This window comes from Adiantum capillus-veneris, chromosome 11 (genome assembly GCF_014529385.1).
Source record: "Adiantum capillus-veneris isolate H3 chromosome 11, ASM1452938v2, whole genome shotgun sequence".
NCBI classification, from domain to species: Eukaryota; Viridiplantae; Streptophyta; class Polypodiopsida; order Polypodiales; family Pteridaceae; genus Adiantum; species Adiantum capillus-veneris.
The window spans coordinates 69,965,659-69,979,599 of NC_140941.1; positions in this window are offsets into that span (position 1 = coordinate 69,965,659).

Sequence of the window (13,941 nt, forward strand, 5' to 3'; positions counted from 1 at the left end):
AGCAAAAGAAGGACCACCAACTTTGGAATTCGAGGGATACGATCAAGTAGAGTTGAAGCCTTTGAAATGGCGTAGTATGGATAATCCTAGGATCGAGGTCTATTGCTGGGAAGATAGAAACATAAAAGATCTTTTGTGGACTTCTCATGCCAAACTAGGACAATTAACGGCGATGAAGATCATCTATATCTTCAAGATCAAAGATAAGGGATCAACAGACCTACCAACCTCCTGTTTAGGGATTGTTATGATGACTCCTCGGGAGGTAGAACAAACCAAATACCAAGGGTATTCCATACGGGATTGGATATTGGGGCAAGGACCAAAAACAATTCCAAGGGATGAACACCGTGAGAGATTATCTGAGAGTAATGTGAAGAAACCAGAAACCACCTCATCACGTAGAAAACTGGGTGACACTAAGGCCAGTCCAGGGCTACATGAGTCACTATTTCCAACAGACTGGTTTGAAGGACTCGGAACGGGACCAACTCCTAGAAGACCTGGAGTTGAACCAAATAGACGTGTCAGACCATCTAATTTTCAAAAATGGATCAGAAAATACAGTGGATCAGGGGATCCATATGACCACTTAGCAAGCTTTAAGCAAGTGCTAAGAGCAGAGCGTATATTCGATTTCCATACTCAATTCGAGGGGTTTGGAATGACATTAGAAGGAAAAGCTTTGACATGGTTCCAAAACATTCCACCAAGGTCAATCATGGACTTGAACACATTAGCTCAAGGATTTGTAGCTGCTTGTTCCAAAACGGGGATTAAACATAATACGGTAGCTCAAATCTACAGGTTTAAACAGAAACATGGTGAGTCTGTTAGGGATTGTGCAACTCGAATGAAACAATACATTGCCAGATGCCCAGAGATGGAGATACCTGCAGAAGAACAACTTGTATCTTTGTTTCTGGGGGAACTGATAAACAAAGAACTTCATGCTACACTCTATAGTAAAAAGAATACAAGCCTAGAAGCGTGTGTGTCTGGTGCTATTGACCTAGGAGACATTGTGAGATCTTCAATGAAGAAGATGTCCCTAAGAGTAACCAAAGTGAGAAGACAGCATCCGTTAAACCAGCACAAGTGGGAACGGCTGCTATGAACCATTCTCAGCCATAGAAGATATGCTAAAAAGGATGAACGACATGATGAACAAAAAGTACCTATGAGAGGACCAGGACAAGGGATACCTCCACAAGGACAACCAATTAGGCCACAAAAATGGTGTGCAATGAGAGAAAAATGGACCAACCATGAGACCCACAAGTGCTACTACAGACCAAAGTATAATGGGAATATTCAGTACATGCCCATGAGGCCACAAGGACAATCCATACACAGATATCAGCCTAATATGGCCCAAGCTCAAAGAACACCAATGGGTATGGAAAGACCTCAACCTGTGTTGGGACAACAACCTCCGTATCCAAGACATAATGCAGTTCCTGTAAAGTACATGCACTCGAAAGGAGTCATAGATGAACAAGCATTAGTGCTTGTTACACCCTATGCAGAGCCTAGTCCATCTACAATAATGGTAGAAGGAGATTGGTATAGTCCACATCCACCACCAATGGAAGAAACCATGACTTATGCTCCACCAGATCTCACAACAATGTATTATGTAGCTAATCAAGGTGTCATACCTCCCATGGGAAGACCCATGATGAAGCCTAGAACAGGAAACTGTCATAACTGTGGTGCTGATGACCATTGGAAGAACGAATGTCCAGAGCCTGACAAAAACCTCAAACCAATTAAGGCCTATTGCATACAATGTTGCAAAAAGGGAGGACACTTTCCAAAAGATTGTCCTAAGAATCCTTTGAACAAGGGAAAAACTGTCTTAAACGTAGTCCAAGTGATGCCTAGTAGCTCATTAGAGAGTGAACCGATTGTTCCAATCAAGGTAATCTCTAGAGCCCACGAAAAGAAAAAGAAACACAACTTCTCTGATGATTCAAAGAACACGAAAGTTTCTTCTAAAAGAATCAAAAGGAGCAGAAGCAAAAGATATGAGATGAAAAAACAAAAACAATGAGTTGAAAACGAAGAGAAAGCAAAAATACTAGCCCATGACAAGTTGAAAGAAACTGGCAGTGAATTCAAGGAAATGTTGAGCCAGCAGAGGAAGTGTTGAGCCAGCAGAGGATCACACCCACATTTTTGCTCACACCCATCATTTTGTAACCATTGATTGTAATAAATGTCTTTCCGACATTAATTTTGATTTGAGCCATTCATTAAGTAACGGGACTCAATTGAGTTTCCAGCTTGTAATCCCGAAGTAATTTCACCTGTTGATGTAAATAATTAGAGATGTTCTCACCTCCAAGGCTGAGGTATATAAGCCAAAGTTTTGTAACCTAAAGGAGATTCAATGATTAATCAAAGTGAGTTTTTGAGCGCCGTGACTCTGTCTAAGAGAGAGAGAGAGAGAGAGAGTCTTATCTTCTTGCTACGCGAGCTACGGGGACGCCATTGAAGAAGCGACACCGCCATTGTGTTAGCAACGGTGAGAGCTACGCACAGATACCAAGAGTACGCGCTATCGGCTTCTATGTGTGGTAAGTTCCTATGAGCTGCGGTGTGAGTTTTCTTCCAACTCGTGTGTCGGAATAGAGCGTGCAGCATATCTATAGAACCACAACGAGTAGAGCTACGCATTAGTACCATCGGGGTCAAGTTTCGGTCACCTGTATTTTTCGGCCTGTCTTCATACGCGTTTGCCGCACGGAGTGGTTATAGGTTGATTTTGCAGTTCAAGTCTTTAGGGAGTTGTTCTTACCTAGTGTATAGACTTCCCCTTGAGTTTGAGATCGATTCAATGATTTTAGATCCTGTTTCGTATAGCATTCGTTCGTAGTACGGATTTCAGTCACTTGCGGATTTTAGAACTTAGATTTGATTTCCTTAGTAGTGATTGTCATTAGAAGGTCGAGTAGGTGATTTGACACCCACCTAGTTGTTTCCATGCGCCTGCAGGTCAAGCTCCGTCCTCGTTTGACAAATTCTGTTGTTGGTTGAGTTCTCGCTATTTAGCTTCCGCTAGCGGCGTAACCGCCTTAACATTTGGCGCCGCTGCCGGGGACGAGAGCCCTAAGTAGGTGACCTTAGACTAATCCTATGAGGTGAGTCGTATAAACTACTTTGTATCCTTTAGTTAGAAAAGATCTAGGAGTGGTGGACTCCGAAGGTCTCGAGAGATACTAGGAAGTGGGGTATTCCTGGGTCTTCCGTGTTGACAATATTTTTAGTTTAGCTTAGATTAGATTGTTTTTGATGGTGTTTAAGTGGTTGTTGACATAAAAAGCATTTGCTACTCCTTGTGTGGTAGTAAATCTCTTTATATTTTCAATTGCAAAAAATCCATTTTATGATTAGAAGTAGCTTAGGTAGGGCCTGATTTGATCCTGATCTAGAGCTATCAATTGGTGTTCTATTTGCTTGATGTGTTTGATTGCATGTTAGATCACTGAAAAAGTCGCTTTGGTAGTGAAATATGCAATAAACAAAGTTCAAAAAAAAAAATTGTGTAACTGATTGTTGCTGAGCACTTAAAAGAGCTATTGGAAGAGTTCTGTGTTGAAAAACTGGAAATCTGCAACTTTAGACATCATACGCGTATGATGTCTTAGGACCTAAACAGAGACTAAAATTGAAAATTTGACATTGCCAGAGTGTTTAGAAGGGGGGTTTTACCCTAAGATCAACTTAAAACAAGAGCATTAACACTCAAAGAAACCCAAAAAGACAAGTCGGAGTCCAAGAAACGCAAAGAATAGGAAATTTTGGATTCAGATCTTGTTTTTACATTCAAACCTGACAAAAACACTTGAAACTCAATTATAAACATTGGAGAAGGCTTAAAACCAAAAATAGTCAAAATCTGGGACAAAAGACATCATACGCGTATAATGTCTTTTGGCACATCCACTGCTTATTTTTGATATCTGACCTGACAAGATTGTTACAGGCACTGTAGGAAGCATAAATATCAAGTTTGGACCCAAATTGATGAAAAATACATCATACGCGTATGATGTCTTTGACCTAATTTTGGACATATTTTGATACTTTGCTAACACAGATCCATTGTAATAGTTGTCTAGAGGTTATATTTCAAGTTTCATCCCATTTGGATCACAATTGACCCAAAAAACAAGTCAAAAGCGGAAAATTGCCAAGAAAAGCCTAAATTAGCCATAACTTGCTCAAACAGAGTTCAAACTGAATTTTGTGAGTGAACAGAGCATAAAGGGGCCACTGAGAGTGAGCATAACCAAAATAGTCAAAATCGGTGAAAAAAGACATCATACGCGTATAATGTCTTTTTCAGCATAACTGCGACAAAATTCTCACTTGATGAAACAGAAGTTGTCCAACTGACAAGATTAAACAATTGACCAAGTATCAGTCAGTTTGGATCAATTCTGACCACAAAAACTTGGGGAAAACAAATTGCCGAGACGGAAAAGTTACAGTCCTTTAGGGGAATTGATGAATTTGAGATCGGGTAGGAATCTCCGGAATAATCAACCAAAACAAGGGGAACCAGCAAGTGTCATATCAACCGAGGGAAGTGTAAACCAAAGTTGGGTGCAACCATAAGAGCCGATCTTTGAAGGAAGTGTTTCTGATACTTCTTCGGAGAGGTCTTACGAGATTTTCACCGAACACTCGAACAGGAACAACAGAGAAAATATGGCAGCAGGATCATCAAACCCTTCCGCCACAATGAAGCTATTGTTCATAAAATATCAGTACGACAATGAGCAAGGTGCAAAGATCTACAAAGATGGAATGGACCGCTATTGTGTAAAGATAGAAGAAAGACCTAGTGAGTTCAAGGACTTAGTGCCTGTGAGCTATAGCGGAGATAGATATCTAGATGACGAGGGTACCATGTACTTGGTAGTCCTAAACCCTAACATTGTGGACAAGTGGGGATTGATGGGCACCAAAGCCAAAATAGATGAAGAACTCGAGGAGAAAGCACCAATAATGAACTTCCCTAATGCGAGGTTAAGAAGAGAGAATGAAACTACAAGGATCAACACTGATAACATCTATGTGGGGCTATACAAATATAATAATGGGGAGCAAGATCTCTATTATAGATGTGAAGAACCCTACATCGGAGAGTTGACAGACAAAAAAAGACTCTATGTCTTTACCTACACAGAGGGATCGGAAGTGAAAATTGCCGCTTACGATAAGTATGGCAGGCAATACTCAACAATGGGCAAGAAAGAATTAGAAGGATATACATACTTTGGGAGACCACTACATCAGTATTATGTTACTTCTAGCTCACATAGACCAGCACCAACAACTGGAGTGCAAAACTCAATGACAATAGGAGGACAAAGAACTCAAGTTGCTGACTCTTTCAGTCAACCTTGGGACTCGAAGCTCGGACCAATGGGATCATTACATTCCAGAGAGTCAATGGAGACGAATCGAGGTAGTGCAGTTCCAATCCCCACCTATACCACTCCAGGTCCAAGGTTTGAAGCGGAACCATCACATTTACCTCCTAGTAGTAGATTCAGGGCGGGGGAATCGACAAGGGTGACCCATGAAGTCCATGATGCTAGAGAAAGCTTTAGCCGGGACACAGGAGCAATGAGATTGGTAGCAGACCATAGACGTATGAGACCATCTCAAGTAGCAAGTGTATGCCAAAGAAGTATGGTGGTTCAGGAGATCCGTATGCACATGTGTCACTCTTTAAGCAAGTCTTAAGAGCTGAGCAGATAACAGATTTCCATACACAATACGAGGGATTTGGTCTTACTCTAGAAGGTACTGCATTGACATGGTTTCAACCAATGAACATAGGGGGATTCCATGACATTGACCATTTGCTAAGAGAGTTTGCTGAGGAATTCTCAAAACGAGGGATTAAGCACAATACGGTCTCACAAATATATGCTTTTAAACAGAGAGAACACGAAAAAGTGAAGGAAGCTTCACTTCGCTTCAAACAATACATTGAGAGATGTCCAGTACGTGAACGACCACAAGATGACAGACTATCTGTTCTCTTTATTGAGGGACTGAGGAACGACACTCTCAAGAAGGACTTGCACTTGAAAGCTTGTACAAGTTTCGAGCAAGTAACGAGAGAGGCATTGTACTTAGTGGATAACTGTACGGTTTATGGAGAGGTGTCAGCGGATACAGATTTTGCATCCAGTAGCTCCTCCTCCGTAGCGAGCGAGACTACCACTAAAAAGAATGTTCAAACAACAACCATGCCAAATGTAGAGCAAATGATAGAAGATGCTCTAAAAAGGATGGCACCATACCAAAAACCATTGCCAAAAATACTGAAATGGTGTGCTATTGAACAAAAATGGACAAATCATCCAACAGAGGAGTGTTATTACAACAAAGGGTATGTAAGGGAGCGCCAGTATGCACCTCCTGCTCAATTAGCACCACCTCAGATACATCCAGTACCTCGATACCCAACGGGAAATGTACCAGGACCTATGGGGATAGAAAGACCGCAACCGGTATTGGGACAACAACCACCTTTACCAGGAGCAAGACCAGTGGGCATTAGATATGCACCAACCTTAGAGAATCAGGAAGAACAAGCCTTAGTGCCTGTTCAAGCCTATTATGAAGAATCTGGTGCACACATGTCTCCAACTATGTATTACCCACCAGAAGAACCCAAACAACCAGAACCATGGGGCATGATTGGGAATGTTGGAATACCAACAATTACAAGTGCTTCTGATGAAGAGAGATACAATTTGGACGCAAGAACATTGATGTTCATAGCTCATGGAGGGTTAACAGGACAAAGACCATCCTATCCACAAAGGACGAATCAAATGGGACCAAGACCAGCACTAGGACCCTGTTACAAGTGTGGAGGTGACCATCTGATGAATGTTTGCCCACATACGGAAATCATTAGAATTAACGCTTATTGCACTGAGTGTGGGGTTACTCACTTCATTGAGGATTGTTCAAAGAATCCAAACAAAGTGCAAAAGACGACATTGAATATGTTAGAAACTATTCCTACCAGCAGTGGGTCTGAAAATGAAACTCTGATACCAACGCAAGTTGTTACTAGAGCTCAAGCTAAGAAAACCACTAGAGAACCTGAGAATGGAAAGTTAGCGACTGAAGTGGTTAGTCAAGGACCGCGGAGTCAGAAAAACACATGGAAAGCTAGAAAAGCACGCATGAAGTTGAGAAAAGAACGTGAAGACGCTATTCTAGCTGAGGAACTAAAGCAAACTAAAGCTAGATTAGAAAAACTTGAGAGTCAAAACGGGAAACGAGAGATGAGCCCGGAAAGAACGAAACAAAAGAGTATCAAAGAAACAACGAGCTTAAGCTCAGGGGGATCAGTGCTAGTCGACAAAGTACACGAACCATTGGACGCACTGATGAGAGCTTACGAAGCTAGGTTAAAGAACAACCAAACACAAGAACAGAGGTGGATGACATACCCAAACGCGGAATTGGAAAAGCAGAGACTTGAAATGTGCCAGAGAATGATCGAGACTGCACAAGCCTTATTAGAACCACCAAAAGAAACAATGAATTGTGGAAAGGAAAACCCAATTCAGCAAGAGACTATCGTTTCACGGGTAGCTGAAAAGACTCCCAGTGCACAAAAGCCTGAAAATACACAAAAGGATGACCGCATAGTATTGAACACAACCGATCAGGAGATAGAGAGTTTTCATCCAGTCATACAGAGGATTTACGGAAAAGATGAGGATTACAATGAATTTTGGAAACAAGTGAGAGAGGCAAACTTTGCAAACGAGCTAAGTTGCCAAGCTAATCAGACAAATTGGGAAAAGGACATCAGGAATCCTCCCATAGTGGAATTTGAGGCAGGATCTCAAGTGGACTTGGATCTGCAATCTTACTGGGGAGATGGGGGCTCTGTTAGAACAATGGAGAGCAAACCTCATTCACTGAAAACCTTACCTTCATACTTAGGAGAGTATGAAGCAAAATCCGAGATTAGAGCACTTCCCTCACGAAAAATCTCATCAGAAAAAGTCATGGACTCGCAAGGATTGATAGAGATTTTGTCAACACCAGTGACATGCACTATCACTCTAGCTGAGCTTTTGAGGCTAAGACCACATATGTGGACCACTGTAGGAAAATGCTTGGAGAAATTCGGGATAAAAGATCCAACATCGAGATTGCAAGAGAGCATAGAGGAGCTGAGCAAGCCACAAAAGAACGCTAAGCCTGTACCCTTAAACAAGGTCGGAGAGTATTGCGAAGGTGAAGAGGGGAATACAACCTTACCAGTTGAATTCCAAGGAGTGAAGACGATGGCAATACTAGACAGCGGAGCAGGGGTAGCCATTGCTACAAAAGAAATCTGGAAAAAATGGGGGAAACCAGCAATAAGGAAGACTAGGTTGAAACTCCAATTAGCAGATGGACACATGGAGAAACCTATGGGGTTATTAGAGAAAGTTGTAGTGACTTCTTGCGGCATTGAATACGAACATACTTTTGCTATTGTCGATTTTGCCAAGGAGAATAACTATGATATCATATTGGGAAGACCATTCATGAGACAGTTGAAAATGGTCCAAGATTGGGGCTACGATCACATATACTTGAGAAATATGGAAACCACTACACGTGTGAACCTGAAAGACCATAGCTACAAAGATGTGAACCGAACACCGGTAGAGGAGTTTGATTCAGCTACTTTGGCGGGATCCGAATTTCCAGCTTGGTTAGGTAAACCCAAGGAGTTATGGATGTGTGGAGCTTCGAAATGTGGAAGTCTGAAACGAGAAGAATGTGTTTTAGAAAGGGCTATCGAAGACGAAACTTATGTAGGAGAACCCTTTCCAGAGGACACGTTTGAACCATTAGAATGGACACACATTCTAGCAACCCTAGATGTTTGTGCAATTCCGGATGGTCCCACAACGAAATTTTGCGACAAGGACGGGTACGACGTGGTTCCGTATTTCATGTTGAGAACTGTACTCGAAAAAGAAACTGAAAAGAACGATACACTGGAAAAGGAAGATGAAGAAGAGGTGTTTCACGACATTCCCAATCATCCAGAGTGGGGAAATGAAGCAGACAACGAGTCAACGGACAATTCAAGCGGAAACGAAGAAACTATAACGGATGTCCGATTTTATGATTTTCCGAACCAAACTAAACAACGCCAGAAACACTATAGAGCAAAGAAAAAAACAAAAGGGGTTAGAACCAATCCGATGCCTAGAATAAGAGGAAAAAATCAATTCCTAATGCTAGTAAAGGCTGAAGATTGTGTTAAGGATAAGATTTCTGGAAGAATGAGAGGCAGTGATCAAAAGAGCTTACGAAAAGACAAAAGAGGCTCAAGAAATCAAGTTCAAAAGAATGGAACGAAAACTGAAACAGAAAAATCAGAAAAGAACAAGCGCAACAGAGAATACACGGAGTCCAAGTTAGAACGTAGAAACAAGTACAGAGAGCTCAAGAAAACTCTGAAGGAAGTTTGGACGACAGAAATTGAGAGTGGAGAGGACGAAAACGTCAAAATCAAGGAAAACATGGATGTTCCCTCTCACTATAGGAAATTCACAATAGAGGATAGGAAGGTGATATTAACCCCACCTATTCGAGAGAGGAAGGAGAACGAATCTTATGACGGACCGGAGGATGCAAAAAAAGTTGATTTAGCAGCTCCAGGTGAGCCACCTAGACCGGTGTACATAGCCACAGATTTGTCTCCAGGCGAGGAAGAGAGACTTTTGAGTCTTCTCAGAGAGTATAGGGATGTGTTTGCATGGTCTTATAAGGACTTAAAGGGAGTTGACCCATCGATATGCCAACACTCAATCCCACTGAAACAAGACGCAAAGCCTAGCAGACAGAGACCATACACATATAATGATACTTTTGCTAAGCGAATCAAGGAAGAGATAGATAAGCTAATGGAAGCTGAATTCATATACGAGATTGAACACACCGATTGGGTATCTCCGATTGTGGTAGTACCTAAGAAGAACGGAAAACTCCGAGTGTGTGTCAACTTAAAGAAAGTGAATGCTGCAACAATCAGGGACAATTATCCCCTGCCGATAACTGATCATGTTCTAGAGCGTGTATCAGGGAAAACAGCATACTCCTTTCTTGATGGTTTTTCAGGATATAACCAGCTAGCCATAGCACTGGAAGATCAACATAAAACAGCTTTTGCAACGGAGTGGGGAATTTATGCTTATCGGGTTATGCCTTTTGGTCTAACCAATGCTCCCGCAACCTTCCAGAGGCTGATGACGCATGCTTTCAAAGAATACTTAAGGTTGTTTCTCGAAATATACATGGATGACTTATGTGTACATTCTCTACTGAGAGATGAGCATCTAGAACACCTAAGAAAAGTATTTGAGAAATGTAGGACATATCGCATTTGTCTCAATCCTGAGAAATGTGTGTTTATGGTCCGACAGGGCAGAATTCTGGGACATATTGTCTCACAAAACGGAATATCCACGGATTTAGAGAAGATAAAAGTTATAGTGGATATGCCTAGACCAACCAATGCGAAACAAGTACAGAGCTTTATGGGACATTGCGGATATTATAGACGATTCATTTACATGTACGCTATAATAGGCCAACCACTTTACAGGCTAATAGTGAACTTTGAATGGACAGAGGAGTGTGAGGAATCATTCAAGAAATTGAAAGAGGCACTCATTACTGCTCCAGTCTTGAAATCACCAGATTGGGAGAAGATATTCCATGTGCACATAGATGCTTCGGCATATGCAATAGGATGCATTCTGGCTCAGCCAGAAGAAGGAAACATGGATTTTCCTATCTGTTACGCCAGTCGACAGCTCAACAATGCAGAGAAGAATTACACCACAACAGAGCGAGAAGGATTAGGAATGATCTATGCTGTGAAGAAATTTCGGCATTATCTTCTAGCCAACAAGTTTGTGTTTTTTACGGATCACCAAGCCTTGCTCTACCTAGTGAATAAACCATGCAATACCGGGAGAATAGTGAGATGGTTCATTATCTTACTGGAATTCGACTTCACGGTAGTAGTAAAGAAAGGAAAAACACATCTTAGAGCTGATCATCTTTCGCGATTGACGAATGGAGAAGACCCTATAGGAGTAGATGACGACATGCCAGACGCGTACTTGTTCAACATAGAAATGATACCTAAGTGGTCTCAAAATGTCGTTAACCTATTAACCTATGGAGGAGAGTTCGATAGAAGAGAATACAACCTGAAACATATTGCTATTCAGCAATCCAAGAATCTTCAATTGATTGCAGGAAGGTTGTATCAATTGGGAAATGATCATGTTTTACGACTATGCATCAATCCTGAGGAATATAATATATATCTGCGCGAAGCACATGTTCAGGAATGTGCATTTCATTGTTCAAGAAGGAACACATATAGGAATTTGTTACAATTGGGAGTCTATTGGCCAGGAATGAAAGAAAGCGTACATGAATATGTCACTGTATGTATTGTATGTTCATCAAAACCGCCAGCAGAGTATTCGACATTATATCAGATAATGATCGCTCCAGAATGGAGTCAGTATATTGTTGAATATCTCACAAATAGAACTTTCCCAGAAGGAACGTCAAAAGCTCGTCAGAAATCTGTAGAGACAGAAGCTAGAGATTACGCTTTAATAGGAGATCAACTCTATAAGAGAGGTAAAGACAACCAGCTTAGGATTTGCGCATCAGAGTCTGAGTATGTGATAATCCTGGAGCAAGCTCATGGAGGAGTAGGTGGAGGCCATTTCTCAGGTGATAAGACAGCAAAACTTGTCTTAGCCGCAGGAATATGGTGGCCAACATTACATATGGACGCTGAGGAATACGTTAAACGGTGTGATGACTGTCAGCGGACCAAAGTACCACTTAAAAGAGATGATATGCCGCTTAGACCAATGATGGGGGCAAGAGCTTTTGCAAAATGGGGGATTGATTATGTCGGACCCATTTCACCTCCTGCATATAAGACTCATGCACAATACATCATTGTGGCTACAGACTATCTAACAAAGTGGGTCGAAGCAAAGGCAACTCAAAAAGCAGATGCCAGGACCACGGCACAATTTCTATATGAATACGTCTTTGTACGATATGGATTGCCAATAGAAATTGTGAGTGATCGAGGCACACATTTCATAAATGAAGTGATAGAGATCCTTCTAGATGAATTCATGGTAATCCATAGGAAATCAGCCCCGTATCATCCACAAGCAAACGGACAAGCTGAAGCAACAAACAAAACCATATGCACGGTCCTTACGAAGATTGTATCTGAGTCGAGAACTGACTGGGACCAGAAGTTGCATTCAACATTATGGGCATATAGGGTAGCATATAAAACATCAATAGGAACGACCCCATATAACATGGTTTTTGGGCTAAATGCTATCTTACCAATAGAATTCTTGATTTCAACCTTAAGGGTGGCTAAGGATCTAGAGTGGACAGGGCACGAGCTTTCTGATAGAATAGATGACCTGGAAAAGCTAGACGAGCTTCGCCTAAAAGCAGTAGCTTCTATCTACGCTCAAAAAAGGCGACAAAAGGAATTTTTTGATAAGCATGTGCGGACTAAAGAGTTTAAGGTTGGGGACTATGTCCTAGTTTACACTCTGAAACAGCATGCTAAGAAGCTTAAAAAGCGAGGGATGGGACCTCTGGTGATTAAAGATCTATCACCAAGTGGAGCCGTCAAGCTTGCTACATTAGACGGAGAAGAAATGCCCAATTGGATTAGTGGATGCAGAGTGAAAAAGTATCTTTTGCCGCTAACCCAAGACATGCTTCTCAAAATACATCAAGAAAAGCTGCGTGTCCAGAAAAAGAAAAAGATTGAGGAGGAAGCGCAAGCCGAGGCGAAGGAAAGAATGGAGAAAAGAAGACTACTGCGTCAGAAACAGCGCAATGAAGGAGCAATACGAATAAACGCAGTCAGTATAACAGAAATGGGGAATGACAAAGAAGAACCCATCATTGAATGCAAAGTAGGGACCAACCAAATCAAAGCCAGAGCACTATTGGATTCAGGAGCTCAAGCTAACCTACTTTCACTCAGTTTGTATAGACAATTGACAAATGACACGAAATTACAAACTGCCAAGCAAGAGTTAAAGAGTTACTCTGAGAATTCAATCAAAACTGTCGGATGCACAGTTTTACATATACAGATTAACCAATATGTGTATCCTCATATGTTTTACGTGGTTGAAGACCAAGCTACACAACATCCATTATTGCTAGGACAACCATGGCAGAAGCAATACAATGCAATGATTGACTGGAGTTCTAATTCAGTGCTTATCAAATACGAAGGTGAAAGTCAATCAGTTAAGTTCACCAAAGGAGAAGAGCCAACTCCAAAGGACGAATCCAAAGACAAAGATAAACAACAACCAGAGAAAAAGAAGAAGCAATGGCAACCAAAAGTTTCTATACAACCGGATTACTCTTCGACGAGGAATTCTCAACAGTGGATAAGGAAGACAAGCAATAATATAACAGCTCAACCTTGGAAAAAAACGGAGTCAAAGTTGGTATGGAGACCAAAAAAGGCTGTGCCAGAGAACACAAAGGTGGAAAACAGAGTCTTCAATACCAGACAACAGAGTGATTCCAGACAATCAAGGACAGTGAAACAGATCTGGATTCCAAAGAAGTTCATGACGGCACAAAGCTATAGCAAGCAAATTTGGATCCCAAAGATTTGTAAACAGGAACTCCCTTCAATACAATCAACGGAAACTCCTAGGTATTTCAAGGCGAGGAAATCAACACACAGAACAAAGCAGGTTTGGGTGCAAAGAGTTTGTGGCAAGCACAAGCAAAGCGGAAGCAGATTTGGATTGTGAAAAAAGACAACAAGGTAACGAAGAA